Genomic DNA, 23744 nt, shown 5'->3' with positions numbered 1-23744 from the left:
CTCCTCCTAGGCCTCTACCACTACCTCTGCCTAATGCCATCATCGACACTGGTTGATAGTCCATAAGGATCATATTTCCCTCTTTATCATATGAGATGTAAGGGTTTATATATGCCTCTTTGTCATTTGGCTCCTCCACATAATGGACTAGAGCATTGCTTGATGGGTGGGTTACAAAAGGTCTGGGTGGCCTAGGTATGACAATGGGGTAAATTTCCATCCTAGGGATGGCTAGTTTCACATCATTAGGTGCTGGAAGAGCCAATGGGGCTCCCCTCCCAAAGAAATTCGATGGCCTACTCCCTAGGTACGACTGGTTGTAAGGTTGTGAGTATGGAAGTCTACAATGCATGGCCTCATGACCGAACCTACCGCAATTGGCGCATGGCCAAGGTCGAGGGTCCTGACACTTTGCTAGGAGGTGGTTTTCATCGTGATGCACACATTGGATATGTGGATGCGTAGGTCTCCTTACCATTTCTTGCAATCTAGCTAGTTCCATCTTCATTTTTGCTAGCACTTAACTCTAGTAAATGCCTTTTCCTTTATCTTAGGCGCTTGGGATTGACAGTTTGCTAGATGTTGTGGCCCTTTCTGGGGATCTACGGTTAACTTTGTTCCAATTAGAGCTCTTGGAAATTCTCTCCTTGAGCTGGTTGTCCACTCGTATGGTCTCTTCAAAGACCTTAGCTAGTGCATCTCTTTGCAAGCTCAAGTTTCTTGCCGAGGCCTTGTAGACTTCCTCACTATGTATTCTATTGATAAAGACTGTGGAGACTACTCTCTTGGTGGGTCATTTGTTGGTTGGAATCCTTTTATTGAGACTCCGCACTTGGGTAACATAGTCCCTAATGCCCTCTTTGTCCTTCTCCTAGACATTTATTAGTGGAACTATGAGATTTTCAAAGTACCCAGCCTCAGAGAATTTCCTAATGAAGAGATTCTTGTGGTTGCTGAACTTGTTGTGCTCTCTGTAGTGTCTAAGTTCATGTACCATATCCTACCCTTATCGCCTAGGCATAGGATGAAAGCTTTGAGCACTAAGCAAGATTGGTGAGGCCTCTAGCCTCGCAGACCTGCTCAAATTGCTCTACAAATCTATACAGGTCGTTGCCTGGCTAGTATTTGTCTAAATGCTTTGTGACTATGGGGATCTTCGATTAGCTCTTGGAGCCCTAGGTGACTCCTAATCCTACAAGTAATAACGTTGTTAGGGCTACTGCACTCTGCTCTACTGACGTATTATCAATGAGCCGCTTTGTAAGAAACTTGCTCAATGTCAAGTCTACCTCTAGTGCTCTCTCTCTCTCCTTACGTTAGGTCTTGTTTGATTCCAATTCACTTGGACTTCTTGCATCTCTATGTCCTATCGCAATTTCCTATCGTGTTGCTCCTGGTTGTAGGTTGCAATGCTTTGCAACACCTTACATGCTAATTTCCTCTCCTCCTCGATGTCTACGATGATGTGCTTTGATGGCCTACGATTTTGGTCCATTTGGGTTTGTAGATTGTATCTACTCACCATTTGTTGGATTTCAACTAGGAAATCTCCCAAGTCAAGCCTGCCACTTTTGTGGTTCGTATTGATTTGTGCCACATTTGCGGCCTCTTGCTCCACCAAGTTATTTCTAAGGTTGATCGAGTCACGTAGTGTTGTGCCTCCAATGGTGTTGATCCTTTTATGCATTTGGCTTTCTGTGTCGGGTCTCTTTCCCGGTCCTACGGATCAGGACTCTTGATAGCTCAACGTTGTCTCCTATTGGTGGGTTTGTTTTGCTTATTATGCCAGAGTGTGTTCTTTTCTTTATTAAAAACCATCCTCAACTTATGTACACTTGGAGTGGGCATAGTGTTCTTTCCATACATTGTGCGAAATCAAGATTTCAGTCTTTTTAAGTGCACTTCAAGTGTCAAAAATAGTGTGGTGTGCGAATGCAGGATGATAGATGAGCTCTTGCACTCCCTTCTGCATCCTTGGCCATGTATGGCTCTAGAATCCATTATTGACCACTCTCAGTGGTCTCTAGGGTCTCCACTACTTCTTTCAGCTTGGTAAATTTATAATTGGGATCTACAGGTCAATTTGTGGCTCTAAGCAGGCTGGACAGCTAGCGAGTTAGCTATTATTCCTTTTAGGTCTGTAGGTCACTCTGTGCACAATCATAAGAGGCTCCATGAGTCATTTGACACGTTTAAAAGGCTACCAAAAGGTTTCCCTATCATGAAAGGTACCATGTTTTACCAAGGATGCACTAGATCTATCAATTTTCACTTCCAACTTTTGGTGCGATTTGACAGGGTCTGATTCTTAGTGCCCAATTCTCAAAATCGAACGTTTAAGTGTGGGTGGTCCAAGATTTTCATTTGTTCGACTTTGATGTGTCTGATTTCCAGGCAGTTTGATTTTTGCAAGTCTAAGTGTCAGATGACTGATAGTTTGAATAAATCGGATGAGTTATGCATTCGATTATATGGGTCACAAGGGGGTCTGAATCCGATTATCAGTTGCATCCAATCAGACAATTCGAATGGTGTCCGAGCATATGATTATCGAGAATCCGACCATCTAATGATCTAGAATGGGATGCCTGAGTCTGATTCTAGGAATCAGACTCTAACAACCTGGTCTAATTCCAACATCGCAACAACTGTGATGGCGAGATTTTGATTCGTGGTGCCAATTTAAGGCACATAAGGTCACATACACCTCCAGAAAGCAAGAATGGGAAAGGGGCCAAGTTTGTATATACATGGAATGGTCAAAAAACTCCTACACAAGTCGCTCGATTCGCTGCAAGCCCTAGGCATCTCTCTTCTCTCTCTTCTCTCTCTCTCTCTTTCTCTCTCACTGCATTGAAGCTAGAAATGAGCCTTGAACCCCCCTTCCTTGGGTCTTAACCCTTTGTTCTAGTGTCTGAGTGCTACCTCGTTAGTGCTCATGCCTTGTCAATGGATTTGAACCCCATTTTTTTCCTGTTTTGGGCCTGTTTATAGAGTAGCAACCCTAAAGAGATTTGCTTCAATCTCTCAATCCTATCCTATTCTAAATGCAACAAAAATCAAAACTCAAGTATTGAAATGATTTGTCCTACTTGCCAAATCATCAAAACCCAAAATACTTACTTATATTGAAGATTAAACTCCAAAATCTCCTACCTATGGAATCCTATTTCAACGCACGATTTGAAGTGTGCAAATGCTCAAGCTTGAATCCATTGGTCTCGACCAACAGAACCAAAATGTAATGGGAGCTCATGCTTGATTGCCAAGACACATAGACCATTTATTTTTCAAGTGTTTCAAGCAAGCTCTAATGGCTATCTCTCATCTAGCCGACATGATTTCGATCCTATGGGTGTAGTGAGCTTACCTTGATGCCTAAATGAGTTGCCTCCTCTTTCAAGCACTTCGGTAGCTCCATGATCCTATATGCAAGCTCAAGCCTCCTCCCTCAAGCTCCATCCTCCATAGTTGCGTGTGAGGCAAGAGAAGAGAAGAGAACAAGAGAGGAGAAGATGGAGAGCTTCTCCTTCCCATGCCTCACCCTCTCACTCTCACACTTCCTCTCTCAATACAAGCACACACAAGCAAGAAGGGGAGAAGAGAAGAGAATAGAAGAAGAAGAAGACACTTTAGCCACACACAAAGAATGAGCTTCTCATTCACTTTTTGAGTTTATATATAAGCCCTAAATCCCTTGGGCATCCATTCCCTTTTTTACATGACTTGGCATCTTGCCAAGGTCCTCTTTCCTTATTCCCTTCTAGTCGCCTTATCCCTTCACCTATGCTTGTCTAGATTTTATAATTTACACAGGAGGGAGTCTGGTGCTCTTTTACAAATTTTTGGTGAAGCCTTTGCATTTTAAAATGTGCATTTACCTTCGACTTGACCTTTTGCGCTTTTGGCCTTTCCTCTCTTATTCATTTGTGGAGCTGTATTTTTTTAAATTATTCTATAGTTTGACATTTTTTTTCCGTCTCGCATCAGGGTTAACACATTATTGTGGGAAAGCAGGTCATATTCAATCACAATATCATAAAATGTGCAAAGACAAGTGCAAAGTACAAGGAAAAGGGTAAAGTGTAAGATAATAACGATGATCGTAGCATTGTGTCTGGTAAGTCCAGTATCAAGATTGAGGAGATTAATGTGATGCAACCTAATGAGCCCTTTAACACACCTACTACCTTGTGATGAGTGACAAGAAGGCACAAGATTTCAAGCTTTGTTTATGAGAAAAAGAAGGGTCTACAATTATTGATTTTATAGAGTAGGCTAGCTTCTCCTTACTCAATTCCTTATTCACCAAGATGTCCTCTAGGCTAGCTATCCAAACAACCTCATTGTCACACTCATGAAAATAGAGCATAAACAAAATAAAATCACTAGGAGTTATCTGACTAACATCTATGGACTCTACAAGAGAATGCCTATAGTTGAGAGACCCATGCAAAAGGATGCTCCCTTAATCTTCACCAATGGGGTCAAAGATGAGGAGCTATATAAGGCTTTAGTCAAAAATTTGAGCTTCAATAAGTTAAATCTAAGTGGAATATTTGAAGAAGCCACTTGAAGGATAGATGATTCCCTTAAATGAAGAAGCAGGAACAAAGCTCAAGATTTTGACATAATTAGTCTTCCGAGCTACATAGGAAAGGAGAAGGAATCAAGCTATTGCAAGACATGGCTATTATCAAGCAAGAAATGATGAGAACAACTAAGCATCAAACATAGGTAGACATATAGATCTTATGCTTAATGCACCATGGTGGTAATCACCTACCATCAAAATGCCTAAAGGGTAGGAATATAATATGCAATAGGTGAGGATGGTTTGCATGATGTAGCTGCCTACATCAAGAAACCACAAGGTTACCATATCCCAATCTACATGACACCAATTCTATCCTTGCAATAGGGGAGTCTTGTATAAATGAGGAGCTTGGTGTAGAAAGATCCCTAACAACAACCTTATCTAGGCAATAGAGGAGTCTTGTACATATGAGGAGCTTCCCTAGTTTTGACTACACCACTTGATTCAAGACCAATCCTTTAGGCATACCAAGATCTCTAGCACCCTTTGTAGCACAGCCTCCTAACATGCCTACCAGCTATGTGAAAGAGCCTTAGAAGAAAAGTTGTGCATTAATTCCAGTATATCAAAGGATGAGGAAGGAAATGTGATTTCTACAAATTACCGACCCATGCTAGTCATGGTACAAGTTTAAGGTAGAGAAGGAGGCATTGGACAACATTGAGAAGAGATGGCATGGTAGAGGTGTGGCCAATCCAATTGAAGTGCACGAATCCATGGACGGAGCTTCAACCTGTGTCAATGTCAATGGAGATGTAGGTAGAGTGAGAGAGAAGTAGACATAATATGTGGGTACCACAATAATACATATGTAGGTTTTTAGATAGGTATATGTATGAAGATGGTACAACCCCAAAGGGTACATTCACACCTAGTGTGGGTGTAGGCATGGTGGCCCTTTATTCCCAACAACTTCTCCCCTAAAGCCAACATGCTTAAAGGTAGAGGAAAGAATCGGCTAAGTCTAAGTATGTACAAAGTTGAAAACCCATACCTATCCAACTTCTATCATTTGCCAACAATGAGCAAACCACTTTGCTAGAAGACCCTTCATGAGAAGGTCTATAGGGTTTCATTAGTATGTAGCTTGACAAGCTCAATGCTCTTCCGATCAAGTACTTACCTGATAAAGTGATACTTCACCTATATGTGCTTTGTCTTTGCATGAAAAATAGGATTCCGTGTTAGCACGATAGCACTCTAACTGGCACAATGGAGGATATGTACCTCTGTAATGCCAAGCTCTCCCACTAGATGTGAAAGCAATAAAGCCTCTTTGCATGGCTCAGCACGGTAGCCATGTACTCTGCCTCTGTAGTAGACAATGCAACACACTTCTGTAGCCTGGATATCCAAGACACTAATTCCCTTGTGAAGGTGAATACATACCTTAAAATAGACTTCTTGCAGTTCAAATGATCCGCAAAGTCTACATCCATAAAGCCAACAACAGATGCCTTTTGCTTTCCAAAGCAGATGCACAAATCCTTTGTGCCCTTGAGGTATCTCGTGATATCTTTCATTTCTTTCCAATGCCTTTTGCCAGGATTGGCCATGTACTTACTAACCACTCCCATTGCAAATGCTATGTCAGGATGTGCAACAACCATATCATCCATCAAGCTACTTGCAGCATATGGAACCTTGGCCATTTCAACCTTTTCATAATCAAATGTAAGGTTGTCCTTTACACTAAGTTTCATATATGGGGGCAATGGAACACCAATCTGCCCCTTCAATCTATCCCTGAGTATCTGCATCCCAAGTCTATGATTAGCCTCACTAAGATCCTTCATGTCAAAATTGCTATCAGCATGTCATCCATATTCAAAACCAAGATAATCAGGCTGCCATTTGTTGTTTTCTTGATGTATAAGCAGTGATCCACTTGACTCTTGTTAAAACCTTGAGATTGCATGAATGTATCAAATTTAAGATACCATTCTCATGATGCATGTTTTAGTCCATACAAACTTCTATTGAGTTTACATACCATCTTCTATTTCCCCTTTGCCACAAAACCCTCAAATTGATACATATAAATGTCCTCATGTAGATTACCATGTAAAAAAGGAGTCTTTAAATCCATCTACATGAGTTCCATATCCTCAGATGCAACCAAGCCCAAGATGGTTCTCGAAGTAGTCATTTTGACTACAAGAGAGAATATTTCATCAAAGTCAATCCCATGTTCTTGCTTGTATCCCTTTGCAACAAGCCATGCTTTATACTTTGGCAAGGAACCAACAGTGACTTTGATAATATAAACTCACTAACATGGTAGAATCTTCTACCCTTTAGGAAAATGCACCAAGTCTGAAGTAGCATTCTTCCCAAGAGATTCCATCTTTGACAGCATAGCCTTAAACCACCTCTTGTTGTTCTGTCTATCCATTGCTTCCTTGAAGCATGATGGTTCACCATAGTCAATCAACATGACATAATTAGTAGCATACTAAGCACCAAGGACAAATCTATGCTGCTACCTTGAAGGTCCGATCGACCTACAAACCAAAGGTTCAGTATTTGCCAGCTATGGGGCCTACAAATTTGCATTTATAGCTTGATGTCTTGAAATTTCAGCATTGTGTCCTACCATTTTTGGCTCTCCTAACTACGTGTTTTCTTGTTGAGACTGTGGTACATCATGGGCAACACCTTGCCAATCATTTTTAGTTTCATTTCCTACATTTTCAGGGTCATTTACAATAGGTATTTGCTGCTATCCAACGGGCATTCTCTACTGTCCTATAGGTACATCTTCCCCCTAAATACAACCCTTCTAACCTTCTCTGTCTTTTTAGGTTGTTTATGCCTCTGATCTTCATGGAAGATAATATCGTTGATACGTACTACTTTCCTTTTCTTGGGATCCCATAATTTGTACCCCATTTCACCCTCATCACCATATCCTAGGAAAATACATTTATAGGACTTTGGCTCAAGTTTGTTGAGTTCTTCCTTGCGGATATGCACAAATGCCTCATAGCCAAAGACTCTTAAATGAGTATACAAAGGTGGCTTGCCTGAGCAGACTTCCTGAGGGACTCTCCCCCCCAAAGACTTGCTCGGTGAGACTGATTTATCAAGTGACCTACTATCATAATAGCCTTTGCCCAAAGACCTCGAGTAATGCAGCATGAGACAACATAGTGTGAACCTTATCTTGAATGGTCCAATTCTTATGCTTTGTGACTCTGTTTTGGGGTGGATTATGAGGGGTAGTGAGCTCCCTCTTTATCCCTTTACTATCACAATAGTCTTGAAAGACTTTAGACACATATTTTCCACCATTGTTAGAGCAAAGACACTTGAGTGTCTTCCCAGTCATATTTTTAGCCACTTCCAAGAGCTTCTTGAATTTATCCAAAGCCTTGTCCTTATGACAAATAGGATACACCTATACTTTGCATGTAGGATCATCAAAACAAAAGTGATAAGGTACTTTTTTCCCTTAGAGACAACTCACGCATTTGATATACATCTAAATGTACCAAATCTAAAGGAGGAGATTTCAATAAAATAGACTTTTTATGTGATGTTTGAGCATGTTTACCATAGACACAATGATCACAATGGTCAAGATCAACATATCTTAAACACAACAAATAACCAAATGAGAAAGTACTTTCATTCCAGTTTGACTCATATGTCCCAAAACTAGCCATGCCACAAAGAAACACTTGGATGCTTGGTTATGGCAATTACATGGTCACACACACTCGATACATGCAATGGCTATAGAGTATTACTCTTAGAGCTTCTAGTAAGGACCCTAGATACCTTACATATTTTTCATTTTCCATCCCAAAAATTAGTGTGATAGCCATTGTCATCTAGCTGCCCTATGCTTATCAAGCTCTTCTTGAGCTGGGGTACATGCTTCACATGACGGAGGGTAAATACTAAGCCATATTGAAATTCTAGCTACACACTGCCAATGCATGCAATATCACATGCATAGTTGTCCCCCAATTGGACAACACCATGTCTTCCACCATCGTAGTCAATGAACCACTCTCGCAGTGGGGTGCAATATCACATGCATAGTTGTCCCCCAAGTGGACAACACCATGTCTTCCACCACTATAGCCGTGAACCACTCATAGTGGGGTGTAACATGAAATGAAGAACCTGAATCCAAGATCCAAGTATGCATGTGATCATCAAAATCTGCTACCAAAGAGCGTGCATTAAAAGAAGAAGCAAAGAAGATATCACCAGTGTTGTCACTCTCATGGTTAACTACATTGACATTCTCTTCTTTGCAAGCTAGATGTCCTTCTTCTCATCCTTGCTATCATCAATCTTCTTACCCTTGCCTTTCTCTTTCTTCCACCTATAGCAATCATGCTTAAAATGACCTTTCTTGCCACAACGATGGCACTCTACATCTTTCCCAAGAAAATTGATGCATCCTTTATTTTCAAGTTTGCCTTTTTTATGAGACCTACGTCTAGTATGCAATGCATTGGAAGACTTGTTGCATTGTTTTGTCAATTTAGCTCTTCCATAAGCAAAGAGCTCTCCACATTAGAGTTGCTCATGGCCATCCTGAATGTAACCCAACTTTCAAGCAAAGTGCATAGTAAGAAAGTGGCCTTGAATTCATCATCAATATTAAACTTCAAAGCAACCAGTTGGCTAAAAATTGAGTTGAACAACTTGAGGTGTACAGATATGGTTGTACCCTCCATGTAGAGATCCATCAACTTCTTTAGCCAGTAAACTTGCTACAAGCATTCTTTTGAGCATACAACTCCTCAAGTCTTGTCCACATAGCATAGGTATAATCCAACTTCTCTATGTTGAACAACAAAGAGTCTGCAAATTGAAAGCTCAATTGTAGAGTGTGCAAGTTCATCCAAATCATCCCAATCCTCTAGCCCTATGTCTATCAGTCATATCCCCTTCATCTTAATGGGCTTCACCTATTTCTTCTACACCAAGACATTGTAGCACTGGTTCTGATATATGGAAAAGTTATGTGCACCCTCAAGCTTCTTGATATGTAGGAGATTGTTGCTATCATTGCTGCCAGCCATGATTGCAACCCAAATTGACAAGAAATGTCACCAAAAAGACAAGCCCAAACTATCACACAACTAACCAAGAAGAGATACATAATTGAATCAACAAGATATCCCCATATTCTTGACTTTATTACTAATTACTAACCATATTCTAGCATAGCCAAGGCATTTGAGATCAATAGCATACATGAATGCATCACCAAATAGTAGTTGACAGCTCTATGCATAAATTGACTGCATATGGGACCTGTTATTCACATTATACAACATCAAAATGTCTACACAAACTAATCCATTTCAGCCCAAAGATAAGGGACAAAGCATGTGCAATCACTCCTCAAGCATATGCTATTATGTCAATACCAAATCAATACTGTAGGTCTTCTTTGGAAGCATAAAACTCAACCAAGTTCTCTCAAATGTATGGTACCTGCAACCTGCAATTTTTCACAACCAAAGACAATGTTGGCAAGCTCCAAACTAGCTCAAAACATCTTGAAAGTCATCTTCAAATGTTTAGCATTCATGGTATACATGAATACAGTATCAATAGCGCTTGAGAGGTAGCTCAAATGCATTAGGCATAGTATAAAACTATGTCAAGTGCATTAAGCCCCTATAATTACATTAGACAAATCCCTATCTAAATTGAGTGGAATCACTACTTAAATTAGGCCAAAAGCACCTTAGATCCAAAGCATGTCATCTCCCGATGTGGTTGCTGTTAGATTTCATGGAAGCAGGAAGGAGAGCAACATGGAGTGAAGCAACATGCTTCCTCTCTCTATTCTTATTATTATTCATTTAGCACACACATAGTGCATATACAACCTAAGGTCATAAAGACCATTCACACTAGAAGTAACACCGACTTATTTAATACACCTAACTGATCTAGCCAGACTAGTTGTGTCGTCAAACACACATGTACGAGCTTGATATTCTAACACTCCCCCTCAAGCTCAAGACAACATATGTACTCCAAGCAAATGTCTAAAACCACAAAACTTATCTTTACCCAAGGACTTGGTAAAGATATCCGCTACCTGTTCATCAGTCTTCACATGCATAAGATCAACTCGTCCTGCAAGAACCATCTCTTTGATGAAATGGTAGTGTAACTCTATGTGTTTCGTCCTGGCATGATAGACTGGATTCATAGCCAGGAGTACACTACTCAGATTATCACATAGTAACTTCACTGGAGCATCTACCTGTATGTCCAAATCAGCCATAAGCTTGAGCAGCCATGAAATCTCGCATGCTGCCAATGCAGCACCCCTGTACTCTGCCTCAATACTTGACAAAGCAACCGTAGGCTGCTTCATTGCTGCTCTAGCTAATCATGCTGCTACCAAATCCAAATGCATATCCACTCGTAGATCTACGATCATATGAGCAACCTGCACAATCTGCATCCGTGTATCCAGTCAATATCAAGGGCTTATCTCTGACATAGAACAACCCATACTCTACAGTGGAATTAACATATCTCATAATGCATCTAACTGCATCCAAGTGCGGCTTTCTAGGCTTCTGCATAAACTGGCTTATGAGCCCTACAGCATAGCTCAAGTCAGGCCTAGTAATGGTCAAGTAAATCAAACTGCCAACCATCTGCCTGTACATAGTCACATCCTCTACTTCAGCCCCAGTATTCATGTCTAGCTTGACATTCTGATCAAGAGGTGTATCCAACGGTTTGCATTCAGCCATGCCATCCTTCTTCAGCATCTCTATGGCATAGTGCTTCTGCATCAGCCATAACCCATTATCAGCTGGAATTACCTCAATGCCTAAGAAATATTTCAGTTCTCCTAGGTCTTTCATGTCAAATTCAGATTTCAGCAACTTCATTACATGCTATATGCCCAAGTTATCATCGCCAGTGATTATCAAATCATCAACGTATATGACCAGTACTACTAACCCACTGTCAGTCTTCTTTGTAAATAGGCTATGATCAGCCCTGCCAACAGCAAAACCCAATCTCTGCAAGTAGTTACTGATCCTAGCATGCCAAGCTCTCGGAGCTTGTTTTAGCCCGTACAATGCCTTTTTCAGCCTGCATACATAATGCTGAAAATCAGGGTGAACATACCCTTCCGGCTGAACCATATAGACATCCTTTGCTAGGTCACCATTAAGAAATGCATTCTTAACGTCCATCTGCTGCAATTTCCAGCCTTTAGCAGCAGCCAAGTCAATCACAGTGCATATGGTTGCCATCTTGGCAACAGGGCTGAATGTTTCCTCATAATCAAGTCCATACTGTTGGGCATACCCCTTTGCAACCAGCCTGGCTTTGTATCTCTCCACAGTGCCATATGACTTGCATTTGATTTTGTAGACCCATTTGCAGCCAATGGTCTTTTTCCCTTCAGGCAGCAGTGGTACTAAATCCCATGTTTTATTTTCAGCCAAGGCATTCATTTCTTCATCCATGGCTACACACCAATTCTCATCTTTCATTGGTTCAGCATATGTACTTGGTTCTTTGACCTCCATCGCTTTTGTCATGTACGCATAATGCTTTGCAGAGTAGCCACTGTATGTCAACCTATCAACAAGGTATCTGACCCTCTGCGAGCGTCTAAGCTGTGGTGCACTACTTGATTCCCCTCTCTCATGAGGCAGAATATACCTGCTCTGCCTTGTGCCAAGCGTATAGACAGTCGGAATACCAAGTTCGCTGTCTAGAGTATCACTAGACTCATAGCCAGAAGTCATTCTGCCAGGTGTCATCATACCAGATGCATCCTCAATAACTTTCTCTTTTCCTTTGCTATCCAAGACATCATGTCTCCCCCTCACTGACATACCGGTGTCAGTGGACAGCGAGCTCCTCAATCTCCCTGTCCATGGGGATACTGTCTGACTATGAGGTCCTGTCATAATAGTACTCTGCTGTAAATCAATTGTAGAGGCATGAGTGGAAGGAGTATCTGCTGGCACTGCAACTGGTGATACATACCAAGAACCCATCTCATCAAAGATAACATCCCTGCTTACCAAAGTCTCCCTGGTAGAGGGATCATAACATTTGTATGCCTTCTTCTCTTGCGAATATCCAATGAAAACACACTTATGTGCTTTGGGATCCAACTTCTTCCTTTTCTCATCTGGAATATGCACATAAGCAAGACAGCCAAAGACTTTCATGTGACTTACATCCAGCTTATAGCCATACAACTTCTCAAACGATGTCATCTCATGAATACCTGCAGTGGGAGTCCTGTTCAAAATGTATACTGCTGTCATAACAGCCTCTGCCCAATAGTAAAGTGGCATATGCTTTTCATTCATCATAGCCCTAGCAGCTTCCATCAGAACCCTATTCTTCCTTTCAGCTACTCCATTTTACTGCGGAGTGTAGCTGCAGGTGAGCTGCCTACGAATGCCATTTTCAGCCAAGAAATCATCAAATTCATTTGATACATACTCCCCACCACTATCAGATCTCAAGCAAGAGATGTAGCATTCACACTCCTTCTCAACCTGTGCTTTAAATTGCTGAAAAACAGCAAAGACCTCATCGTTTGTTTTCAATATGTAAAGCCAGGTATAACGACTGTAGTCGTCAATGAAGGATACATAATATCTGGAACCTCCCATAGATACATTATGAGATGGCCCCCAAACATCAGAGTGCACTAACTGCAATGGACGTGTACTCTGTCGTACATGCCTGACAAATGGCAATCGTGACTGCTTATTGAACTGGCAAGCCTCGCATACATGACCAATATCTGAATATAGGAACTTCGGTAACCCTGTAACCAGCTGATTCTGTTGCATAATTTGTAGCCTTTGCAAATTGACATGCCCCACTCTCTTGTGCCATATTTCCAAATCCCTAACAGTGCCAAAACCATGGGCAAACATAGCTGAATTCAACTCTGGCAAAGAAGCATCAAGAGTAAACATTCTGCCATTCCTATGACCACGAGCTATCAACTTGCAGCCATTGCCAAATTCTTCAATAAAGCAGCCATGCTTACTGAATGTAACCTGTAAGTTCTACTCCCAATAGATAACAAGTTCTTCGTAATTGAAGGGACATGCAATACATCATGCAAATTTTTCTTTCTGCCATTATGGACCACAAGAGGCACTTTGCCTTTATGCTCAATGCTATGCTGCATGTCATCACCTGTGCATACATAGCCATGCTTTTCAGCCACCATATCTGTGAATCAATCACCGTGAGGGGTCATGTGATTCGATGCCCCTGAATCAATGCACCACACTGCATCATCAGATGATTTTTCAATAGCCTTATCTTTGACATACTGCATGGCAAACAATCTATCACCAGAGTCATCTGCCTGACTGGACGTAGCATAATGTCCATGCTGCTTGCCCTTCTGATTTCCCTGCTTCTTCCAGCAGTCCTTTGCAATATGCCCATACTTTCCACAGTAGTGACAATCCTTATATTTATTTGGATTGTCTGACTGATGCTGCTGCTGCCATGAGCCTCTGCCACGGGAGTTAGATCTCCCCCTGCCTCGAAAGTTTCCACCACCTCTTGCATTTGATGACTGCTGATTGCTATTACTGTAGGATGCATTCTGCTGGCCTCCTCTGCCAGATCCATAGCCTCTACCGCGGCTACCACGACCACGCTGATTCGAGTAAAAAACTACATCCTTATTCTTTGAGCTGCTTGACCCTGTAGCTAAGCCAAGCTTCACCTCTTCATGAATCAATAATGCAACCAGCTCATTAAAGTCAGGCATCTCAGCCCGCACAGATACTGAATTGTCAAAAGACTTGTACTCCGGACCCAAGCCATTTAAGGTCACTGCAACCATATCCTCATCTTCTACTTGTGAGCCAACAGATGCCAACTGATCTGCTATGGTCTTAACCTCTGTGACATAATCTTGTATGGATCTGTTCTTCCTCTCCATGTTATTGAATTTCTGCTTCAGTTGTATCTTCCTTGCACTTGTAGTTGTGTCATAGTATTTGACCAATATATTCCATGCATCTGCTGGGGATTTACAGTTCATGATCTGCATCACCATAGCATCTGAGATACATAATGGCAACCAATGTAAAACCCTGCGAGCTCTTTTCGTCCAAGCTCGATGAGCTCGTCTTTGATCAGCTATAGGATTCCTGTCTGGAACTTCAGGTTCAGCCTCAACACCTGTCACTAAGTCCCAATATCCTTTGCCTATCAGAAATTTCTCCATGCGGAACTTCCATATTGCATAATTGTTGCTATCAAGCTTTTCTCCCACAATCTGGGTTACATTATCAGTTCTATCAGCATTTGCCATGTTGTAGACCTTGCAAACCAAGATCTTCTTAATAGTTCAACTTCAGCTCGGAACTATTTATGATAGTTTTCTGCAATTAATTGCAGTAAAAAACCAAGGTATTTCAGCCCACTAACAGTCCAAAACAGCTCACAACCAAGTGGCTTAACCTGTGAGTAAAACAATCAGTGCAAATACTATGTATTCACTTTGGTTTGAACTCCTGCAACCTCACTGCCAGGGTACATATATGCAGTCTGAAAACTGTAATTCTGTGAGTGACCAACAGTGATTTCAAGCCCAAAACTGAGTGGTATACATGTCATACATGTCCCAAACTTCCATAGATAGCTGCTAGTACATGTGTCAAGCCATGCATAGGCATAGTACCACAAAACAGTATATAACCAGCATATATGAATATCGTAAATAAATTCCCAGATTTGAAACAACCAATGCACTAGCAACAGGGATTAATTTCAGTCCAAAAAACCCATAAACCATTTGCATCACTTCTGTTTCTAATGCTCAAGCATTCAACAGTCATAGACCAAGTCTTCAAGTACCTGTGGAACAAACCAAGCCAACTAGTTCTTCAGAAATAACCAATTAGTGCTTTATGTTTGCAATTTTTTTTCAGTTTTCAGCCTATCACAGGCTCTCAGATTAGACCATTCCAAGCTCCAAGTTTATGTCAAAATACCCAAGAAATATAACATGTCTTCTACCAAGCATCAAGTGCTACATTCAAGTTCAATGTACATGCCAAAGAGCATCCAGAAATGCAGACTTCCCAAGTGTATAATGTCACTGTAAGTTCAATGACAGTTCAACCCTGTGTATTCAGATCTGTACACCTCTATTATAGCTCCCACATGAGCTCCCACAAGAGCAATAGTAAGGTATACCCTTCAAGAACCTTCCTTGGTATGCATCCAAGCTCTATGCCACCTGACAAGTGCTATACTTCTTGAATCTCAGCCAATGAGAGCAGCCTGTTCATAGGCACAGTCCACACAGACTGTTCAGAGTATATTCAGATCAGATTTGCCCACTTGTGGATGCTCAATGGAGCTTTGGTGAGTCTCTAGACAAGCCACACTCTTGGTGATGCTCAATGGAGCCTTGGTGAGCAGTCCATGTGCTGAATCTCAGCCATGGAGTTCAGCCTGAAAACAAGTGCAAACACGCTGGCTGGGCAGATCTGTGCTGATGCACATCTTGCTTATTACTATAATAATAATGCATTCACTGGTGCTCAATCAGTCCTTGGAAGACTCCTCAGCAAGCCATAGCTCCTGCTTCAAGCAATGAGACTCCAATGCTTCACAGTACATACCTCTGTGTGACCATTGATGGAAATGACAGTCAGTCCTCTTCTTTTTCCAGTCCTTCAAGTCAGTCTTCAAGTCTTCTTCTTCAGTGCATTCCACCAGTGAGCCCATTCATGGCTCTGATACCATGTTAGATTTCATGGAAGCAGGAAGGAGAGCAACACAGAGTGAAGCAACATGCTTTCTCTCTCTATTCTTCTTATTATTCATTTAGCACACACAGTGTGCATATACAACCTAAGGTCATAAAGACCATTCACACTAGAAGTAACACCGACTTATTTAATACACCTAACTGATCTAGCCAGACTAGCTGTGTCCAGCTCATGTCGGTCAAACAAACATGTACGAGCTTGATATTCTAACAGTTGCATCACATAAGCATGTGTTAACATCCAATAGGCATAACCATTGAGCAATAACAACTAAAAACAATGGCTACCTATAAATTTCAAACTATAACCTATGTATTACAATCACTAACAAAGAGTAGACTACTCAAGATCAATGCCAAGTCCAAGGCTAAGCATTTATTGGTGCTGCCAAATGAGTAAATGATCACATAGATGTCAAAGTAGATGCCAATGTTGTCAATGACCATCAACATGACTGCTGAGAGAAGGGCAGGATGTTGTCCTATGCACCTAATGGTAAGGGGCCTTCAATAGCAGCAAATGGCCACTCCAATGCCTTTGGCAAGGCACAAGAAAGGCTGTTGAAGCCTTAAGTTCAATGGGGAGTAGCTATGATCAAGCCTATAGAGTGAAACTTGCTAGAGATAAACTATGTGTATACTTCTTAGGGCTGAGAGCAATACCCTCTTGAAGAAGACTCAATGTAATGCTAGAGATTGCCGTGAAGAAATCTTTGCAAGTCTTGCTAAATCTCTCGTGGGTGCGGGCATGGTGGCCCTTTATTCCCAACACCAATCACATATGTTCTAGATGTCTCGAGAAATAAGTCTCAATTAGAGAGACTAGTGATACCTTCAAATCGAGAGAAGAATAAGACATAACAAATCATAACAAGGATACTTCAATGTGTCATCCAACAACTACATTCTAATTTTCCAAATCATAGAAACTTGCCCCATTCATGTATTAAAGGTATTTGGAATCGAGTAAATAAAATGAAAGTGGAAGATCCTAACCTCACCATTGAGCAAACATTATTGCTCACTTGATGCTGTCATTAATGAAGGTATGATTCAAATGGTTTTTTATGATGCTTGGAAAGAGATTGGATAGTTAGGTCTTGTGTCAAAAAATGGAGAACTCAATTTATATAGATCTAAGTCATATTCCTTGCTAGATAAATGCAAGATTATGTTAAGTCTGTTGATCTTATCAACTCACCCTTTCCATCGTATGCTTTTTGAAGAGGTCACTTTTGACTCAAAATTTCTCCCTTTTGTACAATACATTTTATATCGACCTTACGACACTTTTATAACTACATAGGACTCTTATAATTGTCATATACAATATCAAAGTTTTTATTTCAAAATTATATACATCTTGGTATCACCAACTTAGACATCATTTTTTATTCCACGGTATGGAAACTTCTCTCTAAATGTATGAATAATTTAATATCCAAACTATTCAACTAAGATGAATCTAGATAGTGGTGGCAAATTATTGTCTCCACCTATAGGGGCCTTCCTACCTGATGGGAGCTTTCAAGGCCCACAAAAATGTATTTTATTGGCTTACCAATACCCCTACATATGTTTATGTTGATTATGCACTCTCACTCACTTCAACCCTTGATGGTTGCAAGAATGTCATGATGAGTTTAACTCCTAATCTTGACAATAAAGTTGCACTTATATTTGGTATCTCTCTACAATGTTTCTCTGTTAATTATTAACTTTATTGAATATGCTCTCATCAACATTATTAACTCCAGCTTTAGCATTTACTTAGATGATATTATTAAATGCTATGAATGCATCCCATACCATGGAAAGTATGGGTCTCATCATCTCATGGTCCTTACAAACAATGTAAATCCATATTTCTAGTCCCTATATTTTTGTCTCATAGACAAACATTGCCAATAGAAACACTTTCAATCTCTCTCTTTATGATTGCATCAAGTACATCACTTATATAATTAATGATACCCTAATTTCACAAGCGAGGATGGTCAAAAAACAATGCTTCAATGTCCAGATGGGCTTCATTTGCTTCCTATTATGGCATAACCTCTACCTCTTTGACTTTGATTATAACCTTTGCAGAAATTCACTAGCAACCAATCAATATGATATACTTAAGCATTCTAATTATATTGTAGATAGTACGATGACTTTATCTTGGTCAACCTACATAATCGTACTCTATTCTTTATTTGCAATGAGGCTTCTACCTTTTCTATTTACAATAATGGCCCAATGGAATTCGACCTCAAGAACAATCAATTCTTCTCCATCAACATTACGTGATATCCTATATAATAACTTTCCTTAGCAATGGCTATCATTTGTATAGATCTTGACAAGCTCAATGAGCTTGTCCTCAACGACCTCCCTAATGAAGTGACACTTCCCCTCAATGTGCTCTATCTTTGCATGAAAGGCAAGCTTCCAAGGCGAACTAAATGGTACTCTGACTATCATAGTGCAATGTAGGTACATCTTTTACAATGCCCAAGTCTCCCACTAAATAAGTAAGCCATATATCTTCCTTGCAAGGCTTAGTGGCTACACGATACTCTACCTTAGTGGTAGGTAAATCCATGTATGGCTACAATTGAGAGACCCAAGGGACTTCACAACCTATAAAAGTGAATACAAAACTTCTAATAGACCTCCTAGAGCCTATACTCCATGCAAGATTGACAATTTATATCTAAGAACATATTTATCCCTCCTTTTAAAGCACGTGCATATAGATCTAGTGCACCTCAAGTATCTCATAGTACACTTCACTACCCCCGAGTGCTTCTTGCTAGGATTTTCCATATACTTGCTAGCCACTCCCATTTTCTAGGTGATGTTAGGACATATAGTTATCATCATGTACATGAAGCCACAAATTGTAGATGCATAAGAAACCTTGGCCATTTCAGACTTTTGCTCATACAATTCGAATTTGTCCACCAGATTTTGTCCCTTTGGCCATAATAAGAGATCCCTTGCAAATGTTCCACACATGATTACCAAAGATCACTCTATAACCATAATCATCAAGTTGTCATGTATTGATCAAACTTTTTGTCAAGTCTAGAACATGTTGTAAATTTCACAAGAGAAAATAGGAATCACTTGGCAATGAAAAATGCATATCCCCAATGTCAAAAATGCTACATGCATTGTTGTTTCCAAGACAAATGCATCCTCTCTTTCCAACATGATAAGTAGAGAACCACCCCGTATGTGGAGTAACATGAGATAATGCTCCATAATCCATAATCCAGTTCTCTGAGACATACCCTTATCCATGACAACCAAGGATGCATCACCAAAAGAGGATACAAACAAAACATCACCATTATCATTGCCACATGTATTAATCTCCTCAATCATTGCCTTGCTTCTCTCTTTGCGACTATCCACATTTTGCTTGTTCTCTTATTTAAAGCTACCCTTTTTTATGTGTCCATTTTTGTTACAAAAGTAGCATTCCACATCCTTTTTACTGTGTGAATTGCTTCTTGACTTGCCTCTCTTGCAAGATTTCTCTAGCATTTGATCGTCCGCTCATCATAAGTGCACTGAAGCTCTTTGACCCTAAATCATTCTTTTTGTTCACCTCCTCAATGAATACACTACTCTTACTCAATATTACCACTCATAAGACCACTTGCTACTATTGGCGTGGAGTTACAAATGGCAATCTTGAAAGATCAGGTTGTTTTCTTAGCCAATAAAGTTATAAGACTGCACTTTCTTTTTCATATAGGTTACCAAGTTTTTTTCATACACCATATGCATAGGTCGTGTCTTTCCCATTAAAATAAATAGAATTTAAGAGTGTCAACATAATAGTCTACTTGTTATCCAAATCAATGCCAAAATGGGCTATTTTTGCCCCAAATTATCCAAAGCTAAGATGTTTTGCTTCAATCCCTACTACTAATGGCTACCCAAATCAATGCCAAAATGGGCTATTTTTGCCCCAAATTGAGCCTCAATGTCTCAAGCATCTAATTGACTTAGATCAAGATCCTAATGATGAGAATAATACCTCTACAAGATGTAGGCATCAAGCATCAATGTTGAAGAGGAAGGTTGAATACTCAACCTTCGTGACGACAAAGATTCTCTCCTCACACTCCTCACTCCAAGCACGAGCTCCCACAAACATTGAACATTGATAATAGTTGAGAGGGAAACAATCATGGGGTGTGTGATAGAAGCTATAGAGTGTAAGAGGGCTGAGGGAGAGAATAAAACAAGAGAGTTATGTAGTACAAAATGAATGGCACCCTTATTCTTTGTTATCTTCACTTATATATGACTATACAATGTATACACATACAAGGGGTGCTTGCTTGGCTATAGGCCATTATCCCACCCATTTTTATGTAAGATGTTAAATAATAATATTTTATATGCAAAACACACCCTTGTGTCACCTAATGGAACCTCCTTCAAGGTTTCTATTACTTTGATTTGGGAAGTTTGCATGATGGAAGGAAGGAGGGAGGGAGATATATGTTCAAAAAGTAATATGCCTTGGACATATTTTTTAAGGGTTGAAGCACTATATAAAAAGGGCAGGCTTATCATTCTCCACCCTTCTCATGGATTGAGCATAGACTCCCTAGTTATGCAATGATTGGAGAAAAAAAGGTGCTTCCTTATTGCTCCTCATCTCTTCTCTCTTCTTATGGTTGGCTCTTCTTCATTCCATAAGAAGCTTCTTTCACCCCCTAATTCTTACTTAAATAGCTATGCCAATGCTTCCCATGATCAAGCTCCATATCCTACCATCATAGGGCTTATTGGCAGCTAGCTACTCCCACAAGTGATAATGTACCATATTAGCCATGGAGCCTAGCCAAAAACCAACTACCTTTCCTTTGTAAGAGTCAAATAATTTGAGGATAGCCATATCATACAAGATGAACCTCATGTTTCTTGCTTGCAACTGAACTCTTGCACCCTTGCCCATATAAATTAATAACCCACAAGTAGGAACCATCTCTATGTGTGAGGTGTCCGCTAGTCTCAATCCATGGCACACCTTTTAGTAGTCCATCAGTAGGTTTTCCCATAAATGATGCCGCTTGGTGCTCCCTTGGAACATCACGGGGTTTGTCACTTAGGCCCTACTGAGTCTACTTCGCAACGGGAGAGTTTCGGCCGAACCCACTAGGATCGACCTGAAGATTTGGGTTCCTAAATCGGATGGTCTCCTAGTAGCCAGCTCTAGCGTCAGTAATTTCAAGTCCCACTTTTTAGAGGATTACTCAATCTGAAGCGGACTTGCCATTGCACTTGGTTCAAAGAGAATGGGAGATGGAGGGGAGTGCAGTATGTCAACCCTCCTGCCCATAAGGCAAAATCCCATTTCGGTCCCCTAAAACAATGCAAGTCGGTTCTACCTAATGACTAGTTGGTCAATTTACCGTCTTCCTATTTCTATTTCCGATTTAAAAAAGCTCCCAGTTAACCGGGACCACCCTACCATTGGAAGGACCCGTCGGGGTTACGCCCACCCGCTTTCCTCTAATGATGGGTCATCTTTAGTTTTTTAATTACCTACAACACGTTTATTGGAACATATACAACCAGCTTCCTTAATTAGTCCATTAAGTCACAGGTTCCTTCACATAAGTTATCTCACCAACACACATACAATTGGAACAGTAAAGCAAACTTCTTTATTATATTGGAAGTTTATTACAATTTCCATCATTCCGTCCCAGCAGAAGATACATAGAATTCCATAAGGATATCCTGTCCACCAAGATTGCACCCTCATAACTAGTATTTAGGGTTCCAAGATCCCATCCTGGGTCACGAAGGGGCTCGTCAGATTCTTGGAACAATGCAGGATTTATAGCTAGAGCCCCCTTTGGCACCTACAATTCCTACTGTCCGAGACTATCCCTACTAACAGACCTTTTGCCTATGGAGCCGGTCTAAGCCTCTCGTAGCGATAATCATGACCCCCTTGGAGTAGGGTCTTGCCGCTAGCTTGGGGGAAGCCTAGCGCGATCCTTCCTTTTATTCTGTTTGACAATAATTTCAATCAAAAATCTAGATTCTAGCAAACACAAATAGTCCTTTCAAATGTATATCAAATGATGCAATGGTAATCATCCCAACATGTAATTCACAGCTTCACATATCCAAGGTAGACCTTATCCTAAGGTAACCTTACATTCTAATGAGGAATCTCCTCCCCATAAAGAAGTGTTGGGTACACCTCTTATAACATGTTAAACAAGGCATGAATTTTCCATTTGGGTTCACTTATCCAACATAAGCAAAATCCCTTAAGGAAATATATTGTGTCAATAACTCAATGAGATGACCTATAGGATTCCTAAATAGACAATCAATTTCTATAACCATCACTAATCAACTCTTAACCTTGTCGCATTTGACTATAATTATATCGAATGCGCATAAAGACATATGTACAATAACCTTTAGCAATTAATTCTATCCTGATTCTATGACTTAGAATCTCAATTATTCTAGCTACAAATCATAGTGATTAATTGTTTTATGCTTGTACTAATATGTTTTCTAGATGAGTTATCAATTTGTGTAAGTGAATAATATGGAAGCTAATATCTAGCAAAATAATAATCTAGTAATGAATAACCTGGTTTGGCAGCATGACGACATTAGGAACTTCGTCTTTACTCGCGCTCACATTAGCCACACCCGATGTTCCATTGGTAGTGGCAACTCTCGCAACCTCGGGCACTCCCGTATCATTGGCAATACCCATTGCTTGACCGATTGCGTTGGTCCCCATGGTTCTTCCACTTCGTCACTTTGGAGCCATCGTCCACGAGTAGTTTGAGAGATAGGGAAGGTGGAATAGATTTGAGATGAGAAAGCGTAAGAGAATATGGCTTAGTTAAAGATCGAGGCAAAGGATTTGAGCTAACTCTCTTCCTCTTTCTCTCTCTCTCTCTCTCTCTCTCTCTCTCTCTCTCTCTCTCTCTCTCTCTCGTTAGCTTCTTCTCACAGCCTCTTGAAGGAGTATTCTTCTTTCTCTCTTCTTCTCTCTCGCAGCCTCTTGGGGTCTCCTTATGTCTCCTTATGCCTCTCCCATGCCTCATATTTATAGTGAATTAGGAAAGAGGGTTTGTGGTTGAGAAGTGGAGCTCTTTGTGGAGGGGGATCTTGGAAAGATCAGTGATCTGATGCTGCTCAGATCATAAATCTGATGGTTCCATTGGCTGCGAAAGGGGGGTAAAACCTCAAGACACTTGGTTAGAAAGTTCTCAGTTCACTCCTTCTTTTCTCTATTCGAAGTGCTGTCTACTGCCTGTAGACTGCAATTGCGGCGTGCGCGATTTTGCCAATCACTTTTCT

The sequence above is a fragment of the Lygodium microphyllum genome, chromosome 10 (genome assembly GCF_053477565.2).
Source record: "Lygodium microphyllum isolate KBCC chromosome 10, Lygodium_microphyllum_v1.1.10, whole genome shotgun sequence".
NCBI lineage: Eukaryota > Viridiplantae > Streptophyta > Polypodiopsida > Schizaeales > Lygodiaceae > Lygodium > Lygodium microphyllum.
This window is presented reverse-complemented; position numbering follows the sequence as displayed.